This window comes from Rhinolophus ferrumequinum, chromosome 3 (assembly GCF_004115265.2).
Source record: "Rhinolophus ferrumequinum isolate MPI-CBG mRhiFer1 chromosome 3, mRhiFer1_v1.p, whole genome shotgun sequence".
NCBI lineage: Eukaryota > Metazoa > Chordata > Mammalia > Chiroptera > Rhinolophidae > Rhinolophus > Rhinolophus ferrumequinum.
Genome location: NC_046286.1, coordinates 56,995,492 through 57,006,266, shown reverse-complemented (window position 1 = coordinate 57,006,266; position 10,775 = coordinate 56,995,492). Strand labels below are relative to the sequence as shown.

Genomic DNA, 10,775 nt, shown 5'->3' with positions numbered 1-10,775 from the left:
GAAACCTAATTATCAATCCCTTTGTCATAGAGTGTTATGAAGACTAAAATGAAATAAAATACATAAAAACTACTGCTCTCCACTGAAAACAGATCAAGTGCTTGTTGAGTTTGAAATCTCAGAAACATATTTGAAATGAATTTGTTCTTTCAAATAAAATACCTAAGTTTAAAAATTGAAAAATTAAAACAGTTATAACATTAGAAATATGATTACTGATATCTGTAACCAAGTCATAGCATCTATACATTTATTAAGGACTATTAAGGACTAAATATAGAAGTAAATAGAGAATAATGCAAAACATTATCACTGAGATTAGGAACAATCAAAACAAAATAAATTCAGAAGTTAACAGTAGAGTACTTGCTTTGGCAGCACATATACTAAAATTGAAATGACACAGAGAAGATTAGCATGGCCCCTGCGCATGTTGTCATGCAAATTCATGAAGCATTCCAGATTTTTTATATATGTTACGGGACACGGAGTCCAGCATAGGGAACAGAGTCAATGGAATTGTAATAGATATATATGATGTCAGAGGAGCAATAGATTGGGGGGGGGTTATCACTTTGTGAAGGGTGAAATGTCTATTACATTGTTTTGTACACCTGAAACTAATAAAAAAAGTTAAGAGCAAAACTATGAGAACTAAGAAAAAAATAATTTTAATCAGAATGAGGAAATCTCTGGCACTACTTATCTGTAATGGCTGCTAAATGGATGGCTTATAGGTGATGGAGAAAGAGAGGTAGTGGTAGATGTCCTATGTCCTCAAATGGAATAGTACCTTACCTCACATTTTAAAGTCACTAAAAATAAACATATAGCCTTATTAAAAAGTGTTTATATGCTCTAACCAAAGTTTTAGTACAATCAACTAACTGTTGTCTCTTCCAAGTACATTGCTGCCTCTATATGGGCAGTGTGGAATTGCCAGAGCTTCTCTGGCAGAAGGTGTCACCAGCACGTTATTTGGAAGAAAGTCTTCTTAATTAACCCAGTCACACATGCTATTTATAAATATATATCTATAGTAATTTACTAAATATATAGATTCATATGAAAATAGATACGTATAACTTAAGCATTAGTAAATTCTAAATTTTTCATTTGTAATGCTTTTTATTTCCTATTTTGTTTTCTTAGATATTTCTGAATTAAAATAACCTTCCAAAAATTGTTAGCTTGAACAACGTACTTCAAAGGAAATGTTCCTATTTTTACTATTACTCTGATGCCATAAAACCATTAAATGTATACTTTTCATATTACTCTATGATTTTGTCTGTGTAAGTCTACTTGCAAAACCATACATGCACGTATATTGAATCGACAGGTATAGAAAAATATATTCTTAATTTCAATCATTTTCATACTTCTGTTTTGAGGACCAGTAGAGCAGTATTGTGTTATTTTACTACAACAGCAGAGTTTTTATTAGTAGATATATAACCATACATCTACCTTGAACTACAGACATGTAAAATTCAAACGTTCAATTACTTGGTCCACTAAATAGTTTTAATAAGGCAAATTCAGATTTTAAATATACATATAGCTCCTTCCCCAAAGATATATATCCTAATTCTTCATTTATGTGTTAATTCATTTCCTTATTACAAATGTTAACTGTTGTTTGTTGTTTTAAAACATAAATATGTATTAATTTTCTTGTACATAAAATTAAGATAGGATTCTACTTCAAGTATTAAAGAAAACAATTTTTGATGTGTCACGATAGGTATGAATTTGGGATTGAAATATTTTGTAATCAGAAAATGAGACTATGTTTTTCTTCCAACAGAGGCTGAGTGGAGAGCAGAAAGAATCAGATAAAGTAAAGGCATATTTAATAACAAGGATAATACTGTATTTCAATGAAGCAACAAAAACGATTTGCAGAGGCTTTCTGAATTAATTTAAAGAAAACTCACATCAGATTGTCAGGGCAAAAAGGAAGCAAGAAAATGTTAAAAACAAACAAGGAAGAAGAAAATACTGTGGAGCAATAAGACAATATTTTACAAATATGTCCGTAGTATATCTAGAACATCAGAAGGCTTTAATCCTTACCAATATAGTTTCAACAAATTTTTTGAGTGTTTTACCAGGTCTAAAGACTAAATCTGAAACTTCCTCATTTAAGAAATTATTATCACATATTTCTTGAATAACTGACTTTGTTTTTATTCCATTAACTGTAAAATGAGGTATTTATTACAAAAAAAAAGTTTTAATAATATATGCTTACTCAAAATTATCATTCAAATAATAGTATTTTAAATAAACACGCTTTTGTCTGTGTAAGAGGAAGAATTTGAGACTACTTCCTCTGTAGAAAGATACAATTTGTCAAGAAAAGTTATTAACTTTGTTATTATTACCTATCATTTGCCATCACTAATTTGAATGATTTTATTTTAAGTTGTAGAGAAGGTAATATTTTTGTTTTTATTTTATGATATAAAATATTACAGAAATTACTCAAATTTATGTCTGCACAAAAGTTCAATAGTGTTTTTTGACTTTCTACCATATTCTAGGAACTGAGTGATTTTCATATAAATCTCATTTAACCTTCATAATAATATATGGTTGTTTTTTAAGAAACAGAATTTATAGATGTGCTAAATGAGGCTGAGAAAACTTTCTTCTTCATATGTTACAGGTAGAAAATGAATAACTTAGAGGCATAACCAGGACTGTCTGACTCTAAGCCCTGTTTTATTTTAAGTTTTATATAACTAAATAAATGTTCCTTTAAAAATTGCTGGTTGGTTAGAGATTGGTATTCTTAACAACAAGGTTGCTGGTTCGATCCCCACATGGGCCACTGTGAGCTGCACCCTGCACAACTAGATTGAAACAACTACTTGACTTAGAGCTGATGGGTCCTGGAAAAATACATTTAAATAAATAAAAGTTAAAAAATATTGCTGGAGGAGATATCCCATATCTTATTACAATGTACAAAGTTACGAAACATGATAAGTCTGGCAGTAATGAGAAACCATAAGATGCACTATAAAATAATGCCTCTATTTAAAGTTATTGAAGAGGAGAAGATGCCATAGATAGCTAAAATCCGAAAGAATCTATAATCAGAAAACTAGAATTAATAAGTAAAGTTTTCAAGATCACAGATTAAAGATAAACATACAAAAACAGGTTGCATTTTTTTGTATATTTGCAGCAGCTGTATTTATGCATACCGACAGAAATTTATTTACGAGAGTGACAAAAATATATCTGTGGGTAGAAACAGATCCATACTTTTATAATTGGTTGATTTCCCACATAAGCATCAGACAATCCAAATGGAAAAGAAAAAAATTTTCAACAATTGATGGGAAAATTAGATAACAATATTAAATAAGCGATTCTTAACCCCTTTCTCATTTGATACAAAAATTAATTTTAAAATATAGATCAAAGCATAACTAAAAATACCTATCTTCTAGAAGAAAATATAGAAATTGTCTTCTCAACCATGTACATAGAGAAAATTTTCTCAAAACAGAAAGTAATAATCATAAAAGAAAATAAAATGATAAATTAGACTTTAAAAAATTAAAACCTTCTCATCAAAACACACTATTAAAAATATTAACAAAAGTTTGCATTATCTAGCATGAAAAGCCATTTGAAATCGTTTTAATATTAAATTTACATAATTGGTCAATATTAAGGGCTGTAAACATTGGTTCTCTCCTGTAATAGAGGGTAGAAAATAAGTGTTATTGAAAGTGAAAAATAAATATAAAACGCTTATCTTAATGTTTATATTAAATCTTCAAATAGTTATATTTATTCTACAAACTAGAAATATTCCATTAGGAACCTGGCAGAATCTAGAGAAAAGATATTAAGTACGATTTTTTAAAATATTGTTAATATTTATATCTTTATTTCCTAAAAATCTTCAATCAAACTTGGGAATCCATTTTTAGACTATTCTTCTTGATTTTGAGCTATACAATATAGACTCACTATAGTTCATAAATGTCTAACTTTCATACTTGGTCCTCAGAGTAGAATGTGCATTTACCTCTTCTGTGAGTTTTTACAGTCAGAAAACATTAACCTTTCTTTGAAACTGTCAGGCAGACCTATGATGAAGGATATTTATTTTGCAATGCACGCAACAAACTCTATTGGAGAAAAAAATAGGTAAATAAATAGTTTATGATATACAGACTATACTTATCTAGAGGGGTTTTCTATTACAGGAATAATTAATTTAGAACTGCCCACTTATAAAAATATCAAATTAATTTAAAAAATTATCCTCTAATTCAAAACAATTACAAAAAAGGAAGGGAAGAAACCATACTATGCTTATGTCAGGTTAGTTTTTTGTTTATTTTTTTACAGAAGTCACTATGAAAAATAATATAGTTAGGTGACAATAGCTTAGTCACTGAAGCAGATGCTACAAGTCAAACTATACTAGTTATTTCACCTTTGGCAAGTCGTTTAGTCTTTCTGTCTCCATTTCTAGTCCATAAAACATGAAAAAAAAAAAAACAGTATCTACATCATATTTTTCTTGTGGGGATTAAATGGATTAATGTAAGTCTGGGCTTTAAAACAGTCCTTGGAACAAAACAAGTGCTAAACGATTTTTCCTTTTTTTTTTAGTGACCAAAAAGGCATGAATATTTCGGTATATTTTCAGTCTGTGTAAGGAAAAATATACATTTAGAAAACTTAACAATTATATAAGACATCTTAGCAACTTAGATCGAATTATGAATAAAGATAAAATATGTTGTTATATTTAATTATTTGCACAATTTAATAAATTTATGTGATAGGAAAATAAAGTAATATTTAAAAGGAGAAAACAATATGTTCAAGTAAATAAAAACCGAACCAAATGTCACTGGCCTCATCCAATAAAGAAACAGTCTCGTAAATGTAATAGCATAAATATAGTTGGCATTATATTTTAATTTTGGGAATTAATTTTGACATACAGATAAGTAATTTGGTGGTACATTTTCCCAAGTTTCCTCAGGCACCACAAAAATATATTTAGTGAAACAAAACACAAACAATATTTATTAAAGAGTATTTCCATCTTCATTTATAAATCACACCAAAAATAGTAGTTATATTTCATATTGGAAAAAAATACATATGAGTTCTGACAATTAAGTTTGCGAACTTGTTGCAACAATGTTGCAAACCTTTTTTGATATCAGAGGGATTATTCATTATGAATTTGTACCAACAGGACAAATAGTTAACCAAGTTTACTATTTGGAAGTGCTGAAGAAGCTGCATGAAGAAGTTAGACAACCTGAACTTTTCACCAACAATTCATGGCTCTTGCATCCCAATGCACCAGCTCAAATGGTGAGGGAGTTTTTAGCCAGTAAACAAATAACTGTATTGGAACACCCTCCCTACTCACCTGATCTGGCCCCCAGTGACTTCTCTCTTTACCCGAAGATAAAGGAAATATTGAAAGGAAGACATTTTGATGACATTCAGGACATCAAGAGTAATATGATGACAGCTCTGATGGCCATTCCAGAGAATGAGTTCCAAAATTGCTTTGCGGGGTGAATTAGGCAACTGGCGTTGGTGCATAGTTTCCAAGGGGAGTACTTGGAAGGTGACTGTAGTGATATTCAGCAATGAGGTATGTAGCACTTTTTCTAAGATAAGTTCATGAACTTAATTGTCAGATCTTGTGTATGAAAAGAATATAAATTAATCACTCTGGGCATGGATATTCATGGAAAATTGTAGGATTCTTTTCACCATGAGAGACATTATATAATTTCCCCCTGAAAGTCATAACAAGCTTCAAAGAGTTGAAGTATGGCAAAGATCAATAAATAATATTTAAACGGAAGTGAATTTTAGTTCAAGAGAAAACGGATATTAACCGGACAACAGGGATAAAACAAACATTATTAATAGATGATACTATTAGTTACTTAGAAAACTCATACAAAAAAAAAAAGCTTAGAAAGGTAGCTCAGGGCTACCTGTCAGGGACCATTCTGAAAAAAATCCATGGCAATTATTAATGAGAGAAACCAACTAGAAAGATGATAGATAGATCGATTACAGATAGGTAGACAGACAGATTATTTCACAATAGCATGAAACAATAATTTAAAGCAAAGTTGATATTTAATGTATCAAAGTTATGTTAACGAAATGCATTTTTTTAAGTTAAAAGACAACTAAAAACACTGGAAAAAATAATAAGCAATGAAACTACCATGTTTCCCCGAAAATAAGACCTAACCGGAAAATAAGCCCGAGCATGATTTTTCAGTATGATATCCCTTGAACATAAGCCCTAATGCGTCTTTTGGAGCAAAACTTAATATAAGACTCAGTATTATTTTCGGGGAAACACGGTAGGTAGTACATAATAGTTTATTGTTCAGAACCACTATGACAAACCAATATGTAAAAGAATACAAATAACCAAATATAAAATTAGGCTAAAGAAACAGGCATTTCACAGATGAGAAAACAGGACTGCCAATAATCTCACAGAGTAGATTCATGGATACTAATTTTATTAGCTTAATTCATATTTATATGTAAGTTACATGTGTATCAAATAATGCATGATTAAAATTTAAAATGTATTTTATGCTTTATCCATAATGAAAGCTATTATGAACATGATTTATACTATTTCTAAGTTTCTTAAGAAAATTATTTGAAGTCTTCAATTCTAGGTATAAGATTTAAAAAGAAATCCAGCTGACTAAAGATTAGCTCCACTAATGTGAGGAAAAAATTATGATATTTATTCCACAATCAGACAAATGAATGTTTCATTCATTTTAGCCAGAAGGAGATAATTGAACATAATAATAATTGAAGAATTAATTTAAATTCATAGAATACCAGAAAAAGAGATTATATTGATCTAATATTATTTATGTGTATCTTTTTTCTAAATGAGTTCCTTTAGATTATTGTAAAATATCCTATCAGAGATAATATCAGGGGAGATTTTTGCAAGACCCTGCCTGATGCCCATGTCTCTGTTTTAAGCACTTCAGGTTTGACAGATAACCTGCAGTGAAGCAGGAAACAGAAGAGAATGACCAGGGGAAGAGAAGCTGCAGATTTCAATTGTGAACATGTTGAGTTTGAGGTTCCTGCCTTATTTCCAAGGAGTTGTGTGTAATATATTTTGAGTATTCCATTCCAAAGTCTAGGAGAAGCTGGAATGAAAATATAGATTTTGGATGAGTTAGAAAACAAATGAACATTGTAGTCATGATAGTAAATGAGACAGCCCAGGGGAATATTGTACTATTAGGAGAAATGTGGATTTAGGAGAAACATTTAAAGAATACAAATGGAAGTTTAGGAAAGGCAAAAGGGTTTTTAAAAAATGTTCCTGCAAGGGTGCCCAGAGAAAAAGTAGGTGGTGTGTGTGTGTGTGTGTGTGTGTGTGTGTGTGTGTGTTTTCTCACCTAAAGCAAAGGAAGACTATTAAGCATGGCCAGTGTAATAAACTGTGATATGCTGCAAAATGGCTGTAAAATGAAGGAGAGGTTGTTGACAGGTTACCAGATGGTGCAAGGGGTAGATAGTTATCTATCTATAGGGAGAATATATATATATATACACACACACATACATATACATATATGTATACATATATACATATACATACATATATATATATTTTTTTTCACACTGGAACAACCTTAATATTTTTAAATACTTATGGAAAAATCCAGAAGAGAGGAAATGGATAAAAGGAGAGTGTGTGGTTAAATAAATCCCTGGGAAGACAAAAGCACATAGAATCAGGCAGAAATGAGGAAATTAGATTTGGGTTTCAGGAGAAATCCTTGTCCATTTTTATTTATTTTATTTCCTTTTTTTTTTTTTGTCTTTTAGAGGAAGTTAACATGGTTCCTTTCTAATGAATTTTATTTTCTCTCCAAAATAAAAGAAAGTTCATCTGAGAGTGAAAGGATTAGATGGCATGTAATTGGATTGGAAAAGGAATGAAAGAGCTAGTGTGGGGAATAGAAAATCAACCTTATAGGAGATTGAAAAGGATTTACAGGTGGGAGTGAACTCCGGTTTGATACCATGGTTCTCAAAATTTAATGCGAAAAGGCAGACCACAAGTCCATAGCCTACACATATGTGGACAGAGAGTACTGACAATTAAATTAGAGCAGAGCTTATTCCTTTATTTATAAATATGGTCCTGCATTAAACTTTATTCTGTTAGCTTCTTTTATCCTGCCAGATATTCACAATATCCAAGTGACATTACTATTTGAAAGTGGCAAAAAAAAAAAAAAAAGATGTTTCTATTCAGCAAGTAGACACATAAATGTTGTAAAGTTTCCTTTTTACTTTTTATAACTCAATTGTCCCCTTCACAGCTTGGGCCACTCTCAAATCCTTATAGTATATTTGTTTATTTACTCTTCACCTTTATATGTGTACACACACACACACACACACACACACACACACATAATTATTTACTATTCACCCTTATATGTGTGTGTATATATATATATAATTATTTACTATTCACCTTTATATGTATACACACACACACACACACACACACATTCTCAGACGTATCAGAGAATATCTGAGAATAGACCAACTTTATCTTATATGTTTATACATTTGTTAAGCATAGGATTTCCAGCTTTTCAACAGTCTTTGTTTTAGAGCTTATTTGCATAGTCCATGTTTTTCCCAAATATTTTACTATTAGCAAGTTTTATAATCTTAGCATCTGTTCAGTTATTTTAAAAAGCTCATGTGTATTTTAATTTGCTGTACCTGTTCATCAAAACTACAGTATTTAAAAGGGAATTTGCATAATTAGAGTCAAATTAGTTGTTCTATTAAACTACTGGAATGTGAAATTTCGACAGGTAATACAAAGAATATCTTGCTATATAAACATTTCTAGGGGGAAAAAAGAATTTATTTCCTCTAACTTCAAATGAAAATATTGGAATGAAGAATAAGAAACAAACTTCTAACTGAATTTTTCATTTATACTATACAAATTTAAATTTAAAATTCCCAGCACATAGAATTAAATAATATACACAGTAAACAGAATCAGAATGGTATTTTTGAGTTGAAAGTAAGATGAAGTAGCACTGTTGAAAAGTAATCATTGTAAAAGCATAAAAACAGAAGAAATGTATGTAATCAATATAAGATATATTCCAGTAAATATGCTCTGCAGAGTTAAACTCTTGAGATATTACATATTTCTACTACAAAGTAAAATGTGTTCTTGCATTTAGGTTTTCCAAGAAAGTTTTATATGCATTTATTTACATGAATATTTTAAGAAACTTTAAAAGCTAAAAAAATATATCTCATGCAATAATTATATTTAATATTCATAAAATATTTCCCATTAATTCAACATTTAATAATTTAACTCATCAAACAAATCAGTGTCTACAGGATTTAGTAATAGACAACAACAAAAAATCTGAATGTCAATGTTATGTTAAAAAACATTCCAGATCCATTTGAAAAATTGGGCTTATCCCTTAAAACATATAATTAAACAGCTATTTCTAGAAGTTAGTGTCCCTCCAAAATATTTTATTTTGTTTTTTCATTCATTTAATCTGTTATTATCAACTAATTTATATGGACTACTATATTCTATATACCATATGAGGAGATGGAAATACTGACAGCATTTCTTACCCATATATTGCACCCTCGTAATTGTAGGAACACGATAACAAAATAAGTTCCATGATAGATATTAGTACACAGGTATGTGTATGGATGTGGGAAAAGGTATTTACAGACTTAAGATACAATACCACTTACAGTACGTCTAAGAGGACTTTCAGAGTAGGTAATATTTGCCTGTTCTTTCAAGATGGAAGAAGGATAATAGATTATACAAGCTACAGGGAAGGCATAGTCAGTTGACAATAATGTATCCTTGGTAAATTACAAATGTGTATGTATGGAACATTGGAATTGGAAAGACATGGGATCTAAAATGTGAGAAGGCTTTCCATCATTCTGTTATGAACTAATACAAAGTATCAAATTCTAGCTTATATTATCTGTCACCATATCACAAAATAATGGATGAAAGACCTAAATATAAGACCTGAAACAATAAACTGCATTGAAGAAACCATAGGTACTAAACATATGGACTTAAGTTCAGACAAGATATTTATGAATTTTATCTCAAAGGCAAGAGAAGTAAAAGCAAAAATACAGGAATGGGCCTATATCAAACTTAAAAGCTTCTGCACAGTAAAAGAAACCATCAACAAAACAAAGAGGCAACCAACTGACTGGGAAAATATATTTGCAAACAATACCTCTGATAAGGGGCTAATATCCAAAATATATAAATAACTCATTTATCTAAACAACAACAAAAACACAAAATAAAAATACAAACAATCTAATTAAAAAATGGGCAGAGGACTTGAACAGACACAGCCAACAAATATATGAAAACTTGCTTAACTTCACTAGCTATGAGGGAAATGCAAATCAAAATCACAATAAGATACCACCTCACACCTGTCAGAATGGCTATTATCAACAGGACAAGTAATAACAAGTGTTGGAGAGGTTATGGAGGAAAAGGAACCCTCATATACTACTAGTAGGAATATAAATTGGTATAGTCACTATGAAAAAAACAGAATGGAGGTTCCTCAAAAAATTGAGAATAGAATTACTATGTGACTCAGCAATTGCTCTTCTGGGTATCTACCCAAAAAATCTGAAAA

At 30.2% G+C, this 10,775-nt stretch overlaps 1 non-coding gene across 1 annotated transcript; it reads left to right on the top strand.

Annotated features, from left to right (window-relative positions):
• The first annotated feature begins 362 nt into the window (after positions 1-362).
• Positions 363-468, top strand: LOC117020954 (U6 spliceosomal RNA). The gene has a single exon (XR_004422778.1). It is a non-coding gene; the product is annotated as a U6 spliceosomal RNA (small nuclear RNA).
• The last annotated feature ends 10,307 nt before the right edge of the window (positions 469-10,775 follow it).